The sequence below is a fragment of the Pseudophryne corroboree genome, unplaced genomic scaffold (assembly GCF_028390025.1).
Source record: "Pseudophryne corroboree isolate aPseCor3 unplaced genomic scaffold, aPseCor3.hap2 scaffold_1367, whole genome shotgun sequence".
In the NCBI taxonomy this organism is placed as follows: Eukaryota; Metazoa; Chordata; class Amphibia; order Anura; family Myobatrachidae; genus Pseudophryne; species Pseudophryne corroboree.
This window is the reverse complement of record NW_026967993.1, coordinates 84,707-99,262: the sequence shown is the minus strand read 5'-3', so window position 1 is coordinate 99,262 and position 14,556 is coordinate 84,707. Positions and strand designations below refer to the sequence as shown.

The 14,556-nt window shown below is 47.7% G+C and overlaps 15 non-coding genes across 15 annotated transcripts; 8 read left to right on the top strand and 7 right to left on the bottom strand.

The window, feature by feature from the left end:
- The first annotated feature begins 3,371 nt into the window (after window positions 1-3,371).
- LOC134995102 (U1 spliceosomal RNA) lies at window positions 3,372-3,535 on the top strand. Its single transcript, XR_010197981.1, has one exon. It is a non-coding gene; the product is annotated as a U1 spliceosomal RNA (small nuclear RNA).
- A 152-nt stretch (window positions 3,536-3,687) lies between these two features.
- On the top strand, window positions 3,688-3,850 carry LOC134995111 (U1 spliceosomal RNA). Its single transcript, XR_010197989.1, has one exon. It is a non-coding gene; the product is annotated as a U1 spliceosomal RNA (small nuclear RNA).
- Window positions 3,851-4,525: 675 nt separating this feature from the next.
- LOC134995110 (U1 spliceosomal RNA) lies at window positions 4,526-4,689 on the top strand. The gene has a single exon (XR_010197988.1). It is a non-coding gene; the product is annotated as a U1 spliceosomal RNA (small nuclear RNA).
- Window positions 4,690-4,841: 152 nt separating this feature from the next.
- Window positions 4,842-5,004, top strand: LOC134995112 (U1 spliceosomal RNA). Its single transcript, XR_010197990.1, has one exon. It is a non-coding gene; the product is annotated as a U1 spliceosomal RNA (small nuclear RNA).
- Window positions 5,005-5,674: 670 nt separating this feature from the next.
- Window positions 5,675-5,838, top strand: LOC134995109 (U1 spliceosomal RNA). Its single transcript, XR_010197987.1, has one exon. It is a non-coding gene; the product is annotated as a U1 spliceosomal RNA (small nuclear RNA).
- Window positions 5,839-5,990: 152 nt separating this feature from the next.
- LOC134995116 (U1 spliceosomal RNA) lies at window positions 5,991-6,153 on the top strand. Its single transcript, XR_010197994.1, has one exon. It is a non-coding gene; the product is annotated as a U1 spliceosomal RNA (small nuclear RNA).
- Window positions 6,154-6,824: 671 nt separating this feature from the next.
- On the top strand, window positions 6,825-6,988 carry LOC134995105 (U1 spliceosomal RNA). Its single transcript, XR_010197984.1, has one exon. It is a non-coding gene; the product is annotated as a U1 spliceosomal RNA (small nuclear RNA).
- A 152-nt stretch (window positions 6,989-7,140) lies between these two features.
- Window positions 7,141-7,303, top strand: LOC134995117 (U1 spliceosomal RNA). The gene has a single exon (XR_010197995.1). It is a non-coding gene; the product is annotated as a U1 spliceosomal RNA (small nuclear RNA).
- A 357-nt stretch (window positions 7,304-7,660) lies between these two features.
- LOC134995104 (U1 spliceosomal RNA) lies at window positions 7,661-7,824 on the bottom strand. The gene has a single exon (XR_010197983.1). It is a non-coding gene; the product is annotated as a U1 spliceosomal RNA (small nuclear RNA).
- A 675-nt stretch (window positions 7,825-8,499) lies between these two features.
- Window positions 8,500-8,662, bottom strand: LOC134995114 (U1 spliceosomal RNA). The gene has a single exon (XR_010197992.1). It is a non-coding gene; the product is annotated as a U1 spliceosomal RNA (small nuclear RNA).
- A 152-nt stretch (window positions 8,663-8,814) lies between these two features.
- On the bottom strand, window positions 8,815-8,978 carry LOC134995108 (U1 spliceosomal RNA). Its single transcript, XR_010197986.1, has one exon. It is a non-coding gene; the product is annotated as a U1 spliceosomal RNA (small nuclear RNA).
- Window positions 8,979-9,653: 675 nt separating this feature from the next.
- Window positions 9,654-9,816, bottom strand: LOC134995113 (U1 spliceosomal RNA). The gene has a single exon (XR_010197991.1). It is a non-coding gene; the product is annotated as a U1 spliceosomal RNA (small nuclear RNA).
- Window positions 9,817-9,968: 152 nt separating this feature from the next.
- LOC134995107 (U1 spliceosomal RNA) lies at window positions 9,969-10,132 on the bottom strand. Its single transcript, XR_010197985.1, has one exon. It is a non-coding gene; the product is annotated as a U1 spliceosomal RNA (small nuclear RNA).
- A 674-nt stretch (window positions 10,133-10,806) lies between these two features.
- On the bottom strand, window positions 10,807-10,969 carry LOC134995115 (U1 spliceosomal RNA). The gene has a single exon (XR_010197993.1). It is a non-coding gene; the product is annotated as a U1 spliceosomal RNA (small nuclear RNA).
- Window positions 10,970-11,121: 152 nt separating this feature from the next.
- Window positions 11,122-11,285, bottom strand: LOC134995101 (U1 spliceosomal RNA). The gene has a single exon (XR_010197980.1). It is a non-coding gene; the product is annotated as a U1 spliceosomal RNA (small nuclear RNA).
- Window positions 11,286-14,556: the final 3,271 nt, after the last annotated feature.

The window sequence follows — 14,556 nt, the reverse complement described above, 5'->3', positions numbered from 1 at the left end:
CTAAATTCATTCCTAAATTCACTACTTACATGAATCCTGTAGTTGGGCATTTTGGGACTTCGATTGTGGGCATTGTTTTGTGTCCAGACCAGCAGCAGGTGGTGTGCATTTGCTGGAAAGGCATCGAAGACCTCCGATATGCTGCATCTCCTGATGTGTGTCTACCTCAAGTGGCTGTCAGCAAATGCCTGCTAGATACCCCATTCCAAGCTGATTGTGACATCACGGAACATGCATCATAGAACAGGCATGCTAGAACATGGGTCTTCAACCTGCGACCCTCCAGCTGCTGTGGAACTACACATCCCAGCATGCCCTGCCTCAGTTTTAACATACCTTAATAGCAAAACTGTGGCAGGGCATGCTGGGATGTGTAGTTTCACAGCAGCTGGAGGGCCACAGGATGAAGACCCATGTGCTAGAGCCAAGCCGCAGGTACATTGAATGCTAGCAAGCTGAATGTTTAAATCCTTTTTGTTCCGCAGCATTCCAATGCGGAAGATTCCATGGAACCAGAGATTATTCCATTGAGAAGGACATGCTGCCTGGATGACTGCACTGAGCAAATTAAGTCACGGAGCCAGTTGGCTTGTGGGTGGCTCTGGTGACTGGGTGGTTGGGTGGGCGGTGTGTCGGAGGTGGAGCACATGCAAATGAATGTGTATCATCCAGCTAGTGAGAGTGAAAACTCATGCAGGAGTGTGCCTGCTTGTCAGTGGGTTATGCACCTTGCCAGACGTCAAATCTACATGGAGCAGCTGGAGGGGACAAGAGCAGGTTTGCAAAATATAGATAGAAGAGCATATATGCTGGCGCATTCTCCATGATTGTGTCAGCTTATGTTTTGGTGCACTGCACTTTCCTCCACTAAGTTTTAGCTATTTTGGTTAAACAAAAGTGTAGTTGCTTCTCGCCCTTTTGGCTGTGATCTTGTATCGTGGTTGAAGAGTCTGCTGGAGGGATTGTTTTCTTCATTGGCGAGAGACTGAAGATATTCCAGGATGGAAGGCTTGGGAACACTATCCGTTTTTAAGTTGTGGAAGAGTTGAAAGACCGGATTGGACTACATTCTATAGTAAAGGATATCTTTGTATTTATTAATCCTCCCTTTATATGTGTCTGTCTTTCAATAAAGCTTCGGGCTTGTGATTCCCTCACCCTCTTACACTCCACACCCATAGCCTTATTAACTGTTGTATTATTGTATTGTTTAAATGTATAGTGCAGTTCATGATTTATAGTGTAGGCTGGCCTGTGCTGTAGTTCTTGAACTGTACTATACCGACAGCATTTGTATTGTGTTTTATCTGTGCTGCAACACAGTACTTATGTGTGTAATGTTTATGTATGTTTTTTTGCTTCTTTATGTCAATAAAGACTGCTTTTTCAATCCAATATCTGAAAACAATCAATGTTTATCTTTGATGGCAATAGAAGTGGTATGATATTTGCTGCTTTTGAAAGGCAATATCTGATATGTCCCCTATCTGGGAACCATATATTAAATGGCTTTTCAGAAAAGGGAGATGGTAGAAGAGCTTTCAGTACTTGTAGGACCGATGCACATTTCCTATTCTAGCCTCCAAAAACAGATTCAGTTGCATTTTCCAGCGTGTTTTGGATGCGCCTTTGCAAATGTCTTACATCGACAAACTTATTCAGTACTATTTTGCAAATAGGGTTACATTGTTGCAACATTGTGTTCCCTAATTGCTTGATTTTTTAAATGCAACAATTGATAAAGACACCTGATAACTGCTCTGTGGAGTCTTATTTTGTGTCTACTTTTTATCTACATTTAATTCTCTACCTCTAATCAAGGCATTTTTAAGTGCTGGGGGCTGCCAGGACGTGAGGCCTACCTAGACTTTAGATCTGAATTTGAATGTACTTGTGAACTAACTTAATTTCCTACTTCTAAATTCATTCCTAAATTCACTACTTACATGAATCCTGTAGTTGGGCATTTTGGGACTTCGATTGTGGGCATTGTTTTGTGTCCAGACCAGCAGCAGGTGGTGTGCATTTGCTGGAAAGGCATCGAAGACCTCCGATATGCTGCATCTCCTGATGTGTGTCTCCCTCAAGTGGCTGTCAGCAAATGCCTGCTAGACACCCCATTCCAAGCTGATTGTGACATCACGGTACATGCATCATAGAACAGGCATGCTAGAACATGGGTCTTCAACCTGCGACCCTCCAGCTGCTGTGGAACTACACATCCCAGCATGCCCTGCCTCAGTTTTAGCATACCTTAATAGCAAAACTGTGGCAGGGCATGCTGGGATGTGTAGTTTCACAGCAGCTGGAGGGCCACAGGATGAAGACCCATGTGCTAAAGCCAAGCCGCAGGTACATTGAATGCTAGCAAGCTGAATATTTAAATCCTTTTATTCCGCAGCATTCCAATGTGGAAGATTCCATGGAACCAGAGATCCTTCCATTGAGAAGGACATGCTGCCTGGATGACTACACTGTGCAAATTAAATCACGGAGCCAGTTGGCTTGTGGGTGGCTCTGGTCACTGGGTGGTTGGGTGGGTGGTGTGTCGGAGGTGGAGCACATGCAAATGATTGTGTATCATCCAGCTAGTGAGAGAGAAAACTCATGCAGGAGTGTGCCTGCTTGTCAGTGGGTTATGCACCTTTCCAGACGTCAAATCTACATGGAGCAGCTGGAGAGGACAAGAGCAGGTTTGCAAAATATAGACAGAAGAGCTCTCCAGCCTAGTTTGCTGTCTGTTTCCACTTCTCTTTTCTTGAGCCGCTCCCTTCTATGCCCTTGCGCACTATCCTGACTTCTCCCATCTGCTTACTTTGTGCCTTCCAACGCACAATGCGAACTACAGGTAGTGCTGCAGGGCCCACACCCTTTTACTTGCCATACAGAGCAGCTCTGGAGTTGTTACAGTGCCCAGCTTCTGCAAGAAATCAGCTTGAATGCTTCAGGGGCTGGGGCATAGCCAACATGAGCCCCGCACCGAAGGAGGGTGGAGGTGTTTAATGCGAACTATAGGTCATCCAAGCGCCGCAAAAGGCCGCCATGCCCTGCATGCCCCTTTTCTCTTTTCATATGCAGACGAGGGTTGAAGCCAACTTTGACCCACTGCTTGGATGACATCACCATATGCAAATCCATCTGCTGCAGGCCTTCCCCCAGGAATGCTTGCACTAGTTGTTGCATTTGGTTTGTTGTTTGGGGGTGCTTCAGTATTAGGCAGCCTTCTGCCCTCCCATGTTCATCTGAAAATATGTGTTCTCCCTGCAGTTGTTGTCCCCAGATGAGAGTTCCCTTGTGCTGCCTCAGTTGAATCTTCTTTACTTGACAGAGATGTGCCTGAGCATCGGCCCTCCCCAGCCCTATCCCAAATCATACTTATTTTGCATAGGAGATACCATGGTCATGAAGATTGTTCTCCCAGGGTGAGGTTCATTCATTGCATTCTGGGTATGCTGACTCCTGTGATTTCCCCAAATGTGGGAAACTTGACTGCATTATTTGTGGTAGTGGGGGACTGTGTTTGTGCTTTCCTCTGGTCAGCTCTGGTAAAAGTCAGATTTCTTTGTCTCAGATCTTCCTCTAGCCTTGTTCTTCTTTCGAGAGTTCCCTTGTGCTGCCTCAGTTGGATCTCCTTTACTTGACAGGGGGGTGCCCAAGCAGCGACCCTCCCCAGCTCTAGCCCAACTCCTACTTACCTGCCAGGTGAGATACTATGATCATGAAGGTGCTTCTCCCAGGGCAAGGCTCACCCATTGCACTCTGGGTGTGCTGCCCCTGTGATTTCCCCAAATGTGGGAAACTTGACTGCATAATTTGTGTTTCCACTGGTCGGCTTTCATATAATTCAGATCTCTTTGTCTCAGGTCTCTCTCCAGCCTAGTTTGCAGTCTGTTTCCACTTCTTTTTTTTTTGAGCCCCTCCCTTCTATACCCTTGTGCACTATCCTGACTTCTCCTCCTGTCTGCTTACTTTGTGCCTTCCAATGCACAATGCAAACTACAGGTAGTGCTGCAGGGCCCACAAACTTTTACTTGCATTACAGAGCAGCTCTGGAGCTGTTACAGTGCCAAGCTGCTGCAAGAAATCAGCTTGAATGCTTCAGGGGCTGGGGCATTGCCAACATGAGCCCCACACCGAAGGAGGGTGGGGGTGTTTAATGCGAACTAAGGGTCATCTAAGCGCCGCAAAAGGCCGCCATTCCCTGCATACCCCTTTTCTCTTTTCATATGCAGATGAGGGTTCCAGCCAACTTTGGCCCACTGCTTGGATGACATCACTGTATGCAAATCCGTCTTCTGCAGACCTTCCCCCAGGAATGCTTGTACTAGTTGTTGCATTTGGTTTGTTGTTTGGGGGTGCTTCAGTATTAGACAGCCTTCTGCCCTCCCATGTTCATCTGAAAATATGTGTTCTCCCTGCAGTTGTTGTCCCCAGATGAGAGTTCCCTGGTGCTGCCTCAGTTGAATCTCCTTTACTTGACAGAGATGTGCCTGAGCAGCGGCCCTCCCCAGCCCTATCCCAAATCATACTTATTTTGCATAGGAGATATCATGGTAATGAAGACTGTTATCCCAGGGTGAGGTTCATTCATTGCATTCTGGGTATGCTGACCCCTGTGATTTCCCCAAATGTGGGAAACTCGACTTCATTATTTGTGGTAGTGGGGGACTGTGTTTGTGCTTTCCTCTGGTCAGCTCTGGTAAAAGTCAGATTTATTTGTCTCAGATCTTCCTCTAGCCTTGTTCTTCTTTCGAGAGTACCCTTGTGCTGACTCAGTTGGATCTCCTTCACTTGACAGGGAAGTGCCCGAGCAGCGACCCTACCCAGCTCTAGCCCAACTCCTACTTACCTGCCAGGTGAGATACTATGATCATGAAGGTGCTTCTCCCAGGGCAAGGCTCACCCATTGCACTCTGGGTGTGCTGCTCTTGCGATTTCCCCAAATGTGGGAAACTTGACTGCATAATTTGTGTTTCCCCTGGTCGGCTCTCGTATAATTCAGATCTCTTTGTCTCAGGTCTCTCTCCAGCCTAGTTTGCTGTCTGTTTCCACTTCTCTTTTCTTGAGCCGCTCCCTTCTATGCCCTTGCGCACTATTATGACCTCTCCTGTCTGCTTACTTTGTGCCTTCCAACGTCAATGCAAACTACAGGTAGTGCTGCAGGGCCCACACCCTTTTACATGCTTTACAGAGCAGCTCTGGAGCTGTTACAGTGCCCAGCTGCTGCAAGAAATCAGCTTGAATGCTTCAGGGGCTGGGGCATAGCCAACATGAGCACCACACCGAAGGAGGGTGGAGGTGTTTAATGTGAATTAGGGGTCATCCAAGCGCCGCAAAAGGCCGCCATGCCCTGCACATCCCTTTTTTCTTTTCATATGCAGACGAGGGTTGAAGCCAACTTTGACCCACTGCTTGGATGACATCACCATATGCAAATCCATCTGCTGCAGGCCTTCCCCCAGGAATGCTTGCACTAGTTGTTGCATTTGGTTTGTTGTTTGGGGGTGCTTCAGTATTAGGCAGCCTTCTGCCCTCCCATGTTCATCTGAAAATATGTGTTCTCCCTGCAGTTGTTGTCCCCAGATGAGAGTTCCCTTGTGCTGCCTCAGTTGAATCTCCTTTACTTGACAGAGATGTGCCTGAGCAGCGGCCCTCCCCAGCTCTATCCCAAATCATACTTATTTTGCATAGGAGATACCATGGTCATGAAGATTGTTCTCCCAGATTGAGGTTCATTCTTTGCATTCTGGGTATGCTGACCCCTGTGATTTCCCCAAATGTGGGAAACTTGACTGCATTATTTGTGGTAGTGGGGGACTGTGTTTGTGCTTTCCTCTGGTCAGCTCTGGTAAAAGTCAGATTTCTTTGTCTCAGATCTTCCTCTAGCCTTGTTCTTCTTTCGAGAGTTCCCTTGTGCTGCCTCAGTTGGATCTCCTTCACTTGACAGGGGGGTGCCCGAGCAGCGACCCTCCCCAGCTCTAGCCCAACTCCTACTTACCTGCCAGGTGAGATACTATGATCATGTAGGTGCTTCTCCCAGGGCAAGGCTCACCCATCGCACTCTGGGTGTGCTGCCCCTGTGATTTCCCCAAATGTGGGAAACTTGACTGCATAATTTGTGTTTCCCCTGGTCGGCTCTCGTATAATTCAGATGTCTTTGTCTCAGGTCTCTCTCCAGCCTAGTTTGCTGTCTGTTTCCACTTCTCTTTTCTTGAGCCGCTCCCTTCTATGCCCTTGCGCACTATCCTGACTTCTCCCGTCTGCTTACTTTGTGCCTTCCAACGCACAATGCGAACTACAGGTAGTGCTGCATGGCCCACACCCTTTTACTTGCCTTACAGAGCAGCTCTGGAGCTGTTACAGTGCCCAGCTGCTGCAAGAAATCAGCTTGAATGCTTCAGGGGCTGGGGCATAGCCAACATGAGCCCCACACCGAAGGAGGGTGGAGGTGTTTAATGCGAACTAGGGGTCATCCAAGCGCCGCAAAAGGCCGCCATGCCCTGCACGCCCCTCTTCTCTATTCATATGCAGATGAGGGTTGAAGCCAACTTTGACCCACTGCTTGGATGACATCACCATATGCAAATCCATCTGCTGCAGGCCTTCCCCCAGGAATGCTTGCACTAGTTGTTGCATTTGGTTTGTTGTTTGGGGGTGCTTCAGTATTAGGCAGCCTTCTGCCCTCCCATGTTCATCTGAAAATATGTGTTCTCCCTGCAGTTGTTGTCCCCAGATGAGAGTTCCCTTGTGCTGCCTCAGTTGAATCTCCTTTACTTGACAGAGATGTGCCTGAGCAGCGGCCCTCCCCAGCTCTATCCCAAATCATACTTATTTTGCATAGGAGATACCATGGTCATGAAGATTGTTTTCCCAGGGTGAGGTTCATTCATTGCATTCTGGGTATGCTGACCCCTGTGATTTCCCCAAATGTGGGAAACTGGACTGCATTATTTGTGGTAGTGAGGGACTGTGTTTGTGCTTTCCTCTGGTCAGCTCTGGTAAAAGTCAGATTTCTTTGTCTCAGATCTTCCTCTAGCCTTGTTCTTCTTTCGAGAGTTCCCTTGTGCTGCCTCAGTTGGATCTCCTTCACTTGACAGGGGGGTGCCTGAGCAGCGACCCTCCCCAGCTCTAGCCCAGCTCCTACTTACCTGCCAGGTGAGATACTATGATCATGAAGGTGCTTCTCCCAGGGCAAGGCTCACCCATTGCACTCTGGGTGTGCTGCTCCTGCGGTTTCCCCAAATGTTGGACACATGACTGCATAATTTGTGTTTCACCTGGTCGGCTCTCGTATAATTCAGATCTCTTTGTCTCAGGTCTCTCTCCAGCCTAATTTGCAGTCTGTTTCCACTTTTCTTTTCTTGAGTTGCTCCCTTCTATGCCCTTGCGCACTACCCTGACTTCTCCTGTCTGCTTACTTTGTGCCTTCCAACGCACAATGCAAACTACAGGTAGTGCTGCAGGGCCCACACCCTTTTACTTGCCTTACAGAGCAGCTTTGGAGCTGTTACAGTGCCCAGCTGCTGCAAGAAATCAGCTTGAATGCTTCAGGGGCTGGGGCATAGCCATCATGAGCCCCACACCGAGGGAGCAACTCGAAAGAAGAACAAGGCTAGAGGAAGATCTGAGACAAAGAAATCTGACTTTTACCAGAGCTGACCAGAGGAAAGCACAAACACAGTCCCTCACTACCACAAATAATGCAGTCCAGTTTCCCACATTTGGGGAAATCACAGGGGTCAGCATACCCAGAATGCAATGAATGAACCTCACCCTGGGAGAACAATCTTCATGACCATGGTATCTCCTATGCAAAATAAGTATGATTTGGGGATAGAGCTGGGGAGGGCCGCTGCTCAGGCACATCTCTGTCAAGTAAAGGAGATTCAACTGAGGCAGCACAAGGGAACTCTCATCTGGGGACAACAACTGCAGGGAGAACACATATTTTCAGATGAACATGGGAGGGCAGAAGGCTGCCTAATACTGAAGCACCCCCAAACAACAAACCAAATGCAACAACTAGTGCAAGCATTCCTGGGGGAAGGCCTGCAGCAGATGGATTTGCATATGGTGATGTCATCCAAGCAGTGGGTCAAAGTTGGCTTCAACCCTCGTCTGCATATGAAAAGAAAAAAGGGATGTGCAGGGCATGGCGGCCTTTTGCGGCGCTTGGATGACCCCTAATTCACATTAAACACCTCCACCCTCCTTCGGTGTGGGGCTCATGTTGGCTATGCCCCAGCCCCTGAAGCATTCAAGCTGATTTCTTGCAGCAGCTGGGCACTGTAACAGCTCCAGAGCTGCTCTGTAAAGCATGTAAAAGGGTGTGGGCCCTGCAGCACTACCTGTAGTTTGCATTGTGCATTGGAAGGCACAAAGTAAGCAGACAGGAGGAGAAGTCAGGATAGTGCACAAGGGTATAGAAGGGAGGGGCTCAAAAAAAAAGAAGTGGAAACAGACTGCAAACTAGGCTGGAGAGAGACCTGAGACAAAGAGATCTGAATTATATGAAAGCCGACCAGTGGAAACACAAATTATGCAGTCAAGTTTCCCACATTTGGGGAAATCGCAAGAGCAGCACACCCAGAGTGCAATGGGTGAGCCTTGCCCTGGGAGAAGCACCTTCATGATCATAGTATCTCACCTGGCAGGTAAGTAGGAGTTGGGCTAGAGCTGGGTAGGGTCGCTGCTCGGGCACTTCCCTGTCAAGTGAAGGAGATCCAACTGAGTCAGCACAAGGGAACTCTCGAAAGAAGAACAAGGCTAGAGGAAGATCTGAGACAAAGAAATCTGACTTTTACCAGAGCTGACCAGAGGAAAGCACAAACACAGTCCCCCACTACCACAAATAATGCAGTCAAGTTTCCCACATTTGGGGAAATCACAGGGGTCAGCATACCCAGAATGCAATGAATGAACCTCACCCTGGGATAACAGTCTTCATTACCATGATATCTCCTATGCAAAATAAGTATGATTTGGGATAGGGCTGGGGAGGGCCGCTGCTCAGGCACATCTCTGTCAAGTAAAGGAGATTCAACTGAGGCAGCACAAGGGAACTCTCATCTGGGGACAACAACTGCAGGGAGAACACATATTTTCAGATGAACATGGGAGGGCAGAAGGCTGCCTAATACTGAAGCACCCCCAAACAACAAACCAAATGCAACAACTAGTACAAGCATTCCTGGGGGAAGGTCTGCAGAAGCCGGATTTGCATACAGTGATGTCATCCAAGCAGTGGGCCAAAGTTGGCTGGAACCCTCATCTGCATATGAAAAGAGCAAAAGGGGTATGCAGGGAATGGCGGCCTTTTGCGGCGCTTGGATGACCCTTAGTTCGCATTAAACACCCCCACCCTCCTTCGGTGTGGGGCTCATGTTGGCAATGCCCCAGCCCCTGAAGCATTCAAGCTGATTTCTTGCAGCAGCTTGGCACTGTAACAGCTCCAGAGCTGCTCTGTAATGCAAGTAAAAGTTTGTGGGCCCTGCAGCACTACCTGTAGTTTGCATTGTGCATTGGAAGGCACAAAGTAAGCAGACAGGAGGAGAAGTCAGCATAGTGCACAAGGGTATAGAAGGGAGGGGCTCAAAAAAAAAGAAGTGGAAACAGACTGCAAACTAGGCTGGAGAGAGACCTGAGACAAAGAGATCTGAATTATATGAAAGCCGACCAGTGGAAACACAAATTATGCAGTCAAGTTTCCCACATTTGGGGAAATCGCAAGAGCAGCACACCCAGAGTGCAATGGGTGAGCCTTGCCCTGGGAGAAGCACCTTCATGATCATAGTATCTCACCTGGCAGGTAAGTAGGAGTTGGGCTAGAGCTGGGTAGGGTCGCTGCTCGGGCACTTCCCTGTCAAGTGAAGGAGATCCAACTGAGTCAGCACAAGGGAACTCTCGAAAGAAGAACAAGGCTAGAGGAAGATCTGAGACAAAGAAATCTGACTTCTACCAGAGCTGACCAGAGGAAAGCACAAACACAGTCCCCCACTACCACAAATAATGCAGTCAAGTTTCCCACATTTGGGGAAATCACAGGGGTCAGCATACCCAGAATGCAATGAATGAACCTCACCCTAGGATAACAGTCTTCATTACCATGATATCTCCTATGCAAAATAAGTATGATTTGGGATAGGGCTGGGGAGGGCCGCTGCTCAGGCACATCTCTGTCAAGTAAAGGAGATTCAACTGCGGCAGCACAAGGGAACTCTCATCTGGGAACAACAACTGCAGGGAGAACACATATTTTCAGATGAACATGGGAGGGCAGAAGGCTGCCTAATACTGAAGCACCCCCAAACAACAAACCAAATGCAACAACTAGTACAAGCATTCCTGGGGGAAGGTCTGCAGAAGCCGGATTTGCATACAGTGATGTCATCCAAGCAGTGGGCCAAAGTTGGCTGGAACCCTCATCTGCATATGAAAAGAGAAAAGGGGTATGCAGGGAATGGCGGCCTTTTGCGGCGCTTGGATGACCCTTAGTTCGCATTAAACACCCACACCCTCCTTCGGTGTGGGGCTCATGTTGGCAATGCCCCAGCCCCTGAAGCATTCAAGCTGATTTCTTGCAGCAGCTTGGCACTGTAACAGCTCCAGAGCTGCTCTGTAATGCAAGTAAAAGTTTGTGGGCCCTGCAGCACTACCTGTAGTTTGCATTGTGCATTGGAAGGCACAAAGTAAGCAGACAGGAGGAAAAGTCAGGATAGTGCACAAGGGTATAGAAGGGAGGGGCTCAAAAAAGAAGAAGTGGAAACAGACTGCAAACTAGGCTGGAGAGAGACCTGAGACAAAGAGATCTGAATTATATGAAAGCCGACCAGTAGAAACACAAATTATGCAGTCAAGTTTCCCACATTTGGGGAAATCACAGGGGCAGCACACCCAGAGTGCAATGAGTGACCCTTGCCCTGGGAGAAGCACCTTCATGATCATAGTATCTCACCTGGCAGGTAAGTAGGAGTTGGGCTAGAGCTGGGGAGGGTCGCTGCTTGGGCACCCCCCTGTCAAGTAAAGGAGATCCAACTGAGGCAGCACAAGGGAACTCTCGAAAGAAGAACAAGGCTAGAGGAAGATCTGAGACAAAGAAATCTGACTTTTACCAGAGCTGACCAGAGGAAAGCACAAACACAGTCCCCCACTACCACAAATAATGCAGTCAAGTTTCCCAAATTTGGGGAAATCACAGGGGTCAGCATACCCAGAATGCAATGAATGAACCTCACCCTGGGAGAACAATCTTCATGACCATGGTATCTCCTATGCAAAATAAGTATGATTTGGGATAGGGCTGGGGAGGGCCGCTGCTCAGGCACATCTCTGTCAAGTAAAGAAGATTCAACTGAGGCAGCACAAGGGAACTCTCATCTGGGGACAACAACTGCAGGGAGAACACATATTTTCAGATGAACATGAGAGGGCAGAAGGCTGCCTAATACTGAAGCACCCCCAAACAACAAACCAAATGCAACAACTAGTGCAAGCATTCCTGCGGGAAGGCCTGCAGCAGATGGATTTGCATATGGTGATGTCATCCAAGCAGTGGGTCAAAGTTGGCTTCAACCCTCGTCTGCATATGAAAAGAGAAAAGGGGCGTGCAGGGCATGGCGGCCTTTTGCGGCGCTTGGATGACCTATAGTTTGCATTAAACACCTCCACCCTCCTTCGGTGTGGGGCTCATGTTGGCTATGCCCCAGCCCCTGAAGCATTCAAGCTGATTTCTTGCAGAAGCTGGGCACTGTAACAGCTCCAGAGATGCTCTGTATGGCAAGTAAAAGGGTGTGGGCCCTGCAGCACTACCTGTAGTTCGCATTGTGCGTTGGAAGGCACAAAGTAAGCAGATGGGAGAAGTCAGGATAGTGCGCAAGGGCATAGAAGGGAGCGGCTCAAGAAAAGAGAAGTGGAAACAGACAGCAAACTAGGCTGGAGAGCTCTTCTGTCTATATTTTGCAAACCTGCTCTTGTCCTCTCCAGCTGCTCCATGTAGATTTGACGTCTGGAAAGGTGCATAACCCACTGACAAGCAGGCACACTCCTGCATGAGTTTTCTCTCTCACTAGCTGGATGATACACAATCATTTGCATGTGCTCCACCTCCGACACACCACCCACCCAACCACCCAGTGACCAGAGCCACCCACAAGCCAACTGGCTCCGTGATTTAATTTGCACAGTGTAGTCATCCAGGCAGCATGTCCTTCTCAATGGAAGGATCTCTGGTTCCATGGAATCTTCCACATTGGAATGCTGCGGAATAAAAAGGATTTAAATATTCAGCTTGCTAGCATTCAATGTACCTGCGGCTTGGCTTTAGCACATGGGTCTTCATCCTGTGGCCCTCCAGCTGCTGTGAAACTACACATCCCAGCATGCCCTGCCACAGTTTTGCTATTAAGGTATGCTAAAACTGAGGCAGGGCATGCTGGGATGTGTAGTTCCACAGCAGCTGGAGGGTCGCAGGTTGAAGACCCATGTTCTAGCATGCCTGTTCTATGATGCATGTACCGTGATGTCACAATCAGCTTGGAATGGGGTGTCTAGCAGGCATTTGCTGACAGCCACTTGAGGGAGACACACATCAGGAGATGCAGCATATCGGAGGTCTTCGATGCCTTTCCAGCAAATGCACACCACCTGCTGCTGGTCTGGACACAAAACAATGCCCACAATCGAAGTCCCAAAATGCCCAACTACAGGATTCATGTAAGTAGTGAATTTAGGAATGAATTTAGAAGTAGGAAATTAAGTTAGTTCACAAGTACATTCAAATTCAGATCTAAAGTCTAGGTAGGCCTCACGTCCTGGCAGCCCCCAGCACTTAAAAATGCCTTGATTAGAGGTAGAGAATTAAATGTAGATAAAAAGTAGACACAAAATAAGACTCCACAGAGCAGTTATCAGGTGTCTTTATCAATTGTTGCATTTAAAAAATCAAGCAATTAGGGAACACAATGTTGCAACAATGTAACCCTATTTGCAAAATAGTACTAAATAAGTTTGTCGATGTAAGACATTTGCAAAGGCGCATCCAAAACACGCTGGAAAATGCAACTGAATCTGTTTTTGGAGGCTAGAATAGGAAATGTGCATCGGTCCTACAAGTACTGAAAGCTCTTCTACCATCTCCCTTTTCTGAAAAGCCATTTAATATATGGTTCCCAGATAGGGGACATATCAGATATTGCCTTTCAAAAGCAGCAAATATCATACCACTTCTATTGCCATCAAAGATAAACATTGATTGTTTTCAGATATTGGATTGAAAAAGCAGTCTTTATTGACATAAAGAAGCAAAAAAACATACATAAACATTACACACATAAGTACTGTGTTGCAGCACAGCCAAAACACAATACAAATGCTGTCGGTATAGTACAGTTCAAGAACTACAGCACATGCCAGCCTACACTATAAATCATGAACTGCACTATACATTTAAACTATACAATAATACAACAGTTAATAAGGCTATGTGTGTGGAGTGTAAGAGGGTGAGGGAATCACAAGACCGAAGCTTTATTGTAACACAGACACATATAAGGGGAGGGGCAATAAATAGAAAGGTATCCTTTACTATAGAATGTAGTCTAATCCGACCTCTGTGCTCTTCCACAACTGAAAAACGGATAGTGTTCCCAAGCCTTCCATCCTGGAATATCTGTGGTCTTTCGCCAATGAAGAAAACAATCCCTCCCTCCAGCAGACCCTTCAACCACGATACAAGATCACAGCCAAAAGGCCGAGATGCAACTACACTTGAGCTTAACAAAAATGGCTAAAACTTAGTGGAGGAAAGTGCAGTGCACCAAAACATAAGCTGACACAATCATGGAGAATGTGCCAGCATATATGCTCTTCTATCTATATTTTGCAAACCTGCTCTTGTCCCCTCCAGCTGCTCTATGTAGATTTGACGTCTGGCAAGGTGCATAACCCACTGACAAGCAGGCACACTCCTGCATGTGTTTTCGCTCTCACTAGCTGGATGATACACAATCATTTGCATGTGCTCCACCTCCGACACACCACCCACCCAACCACCCAGTCACCAGAGCCACCCACAAACCAACTGGCTCCGTGATTTAATTTGCACAGTGTAGTCATCCAGGCAGCATGTCCTTCTCAATGGAAGGATCTCTGGTTCCATGGAATCTTCCACATTGGAATGCTGCGGAACAAAAAGGATTTAAATATTCAGCTTGCTAGCATTCAATGTACCTGCGGCTTGGCTCTAGCACATGGGTCTTCATCCTGTGGCCCTCCAGCTGCTGTGAAACTACACATCCCAGCATGCCCTGCCACAGTTTTGCTATTAAGGTATGCTAAAACTGAGGCAGGGCATGCTGGGATGTGTAGTTCCACAGCAGCTGGAGGGTCGCAGGTTGAAGACCCATGTTCTAGCATGCCTGTTCTATGATGCATGTACCGTGATGTCACAATCAGCTTGAAATGGGGTGTCTAGCAGGCATTTGCTGACAGACACTTGAGGGAGACACACATCAGGAGATGCAGCATATCGGAGGTCTTCGATGCCTTTCCAGCAAATGC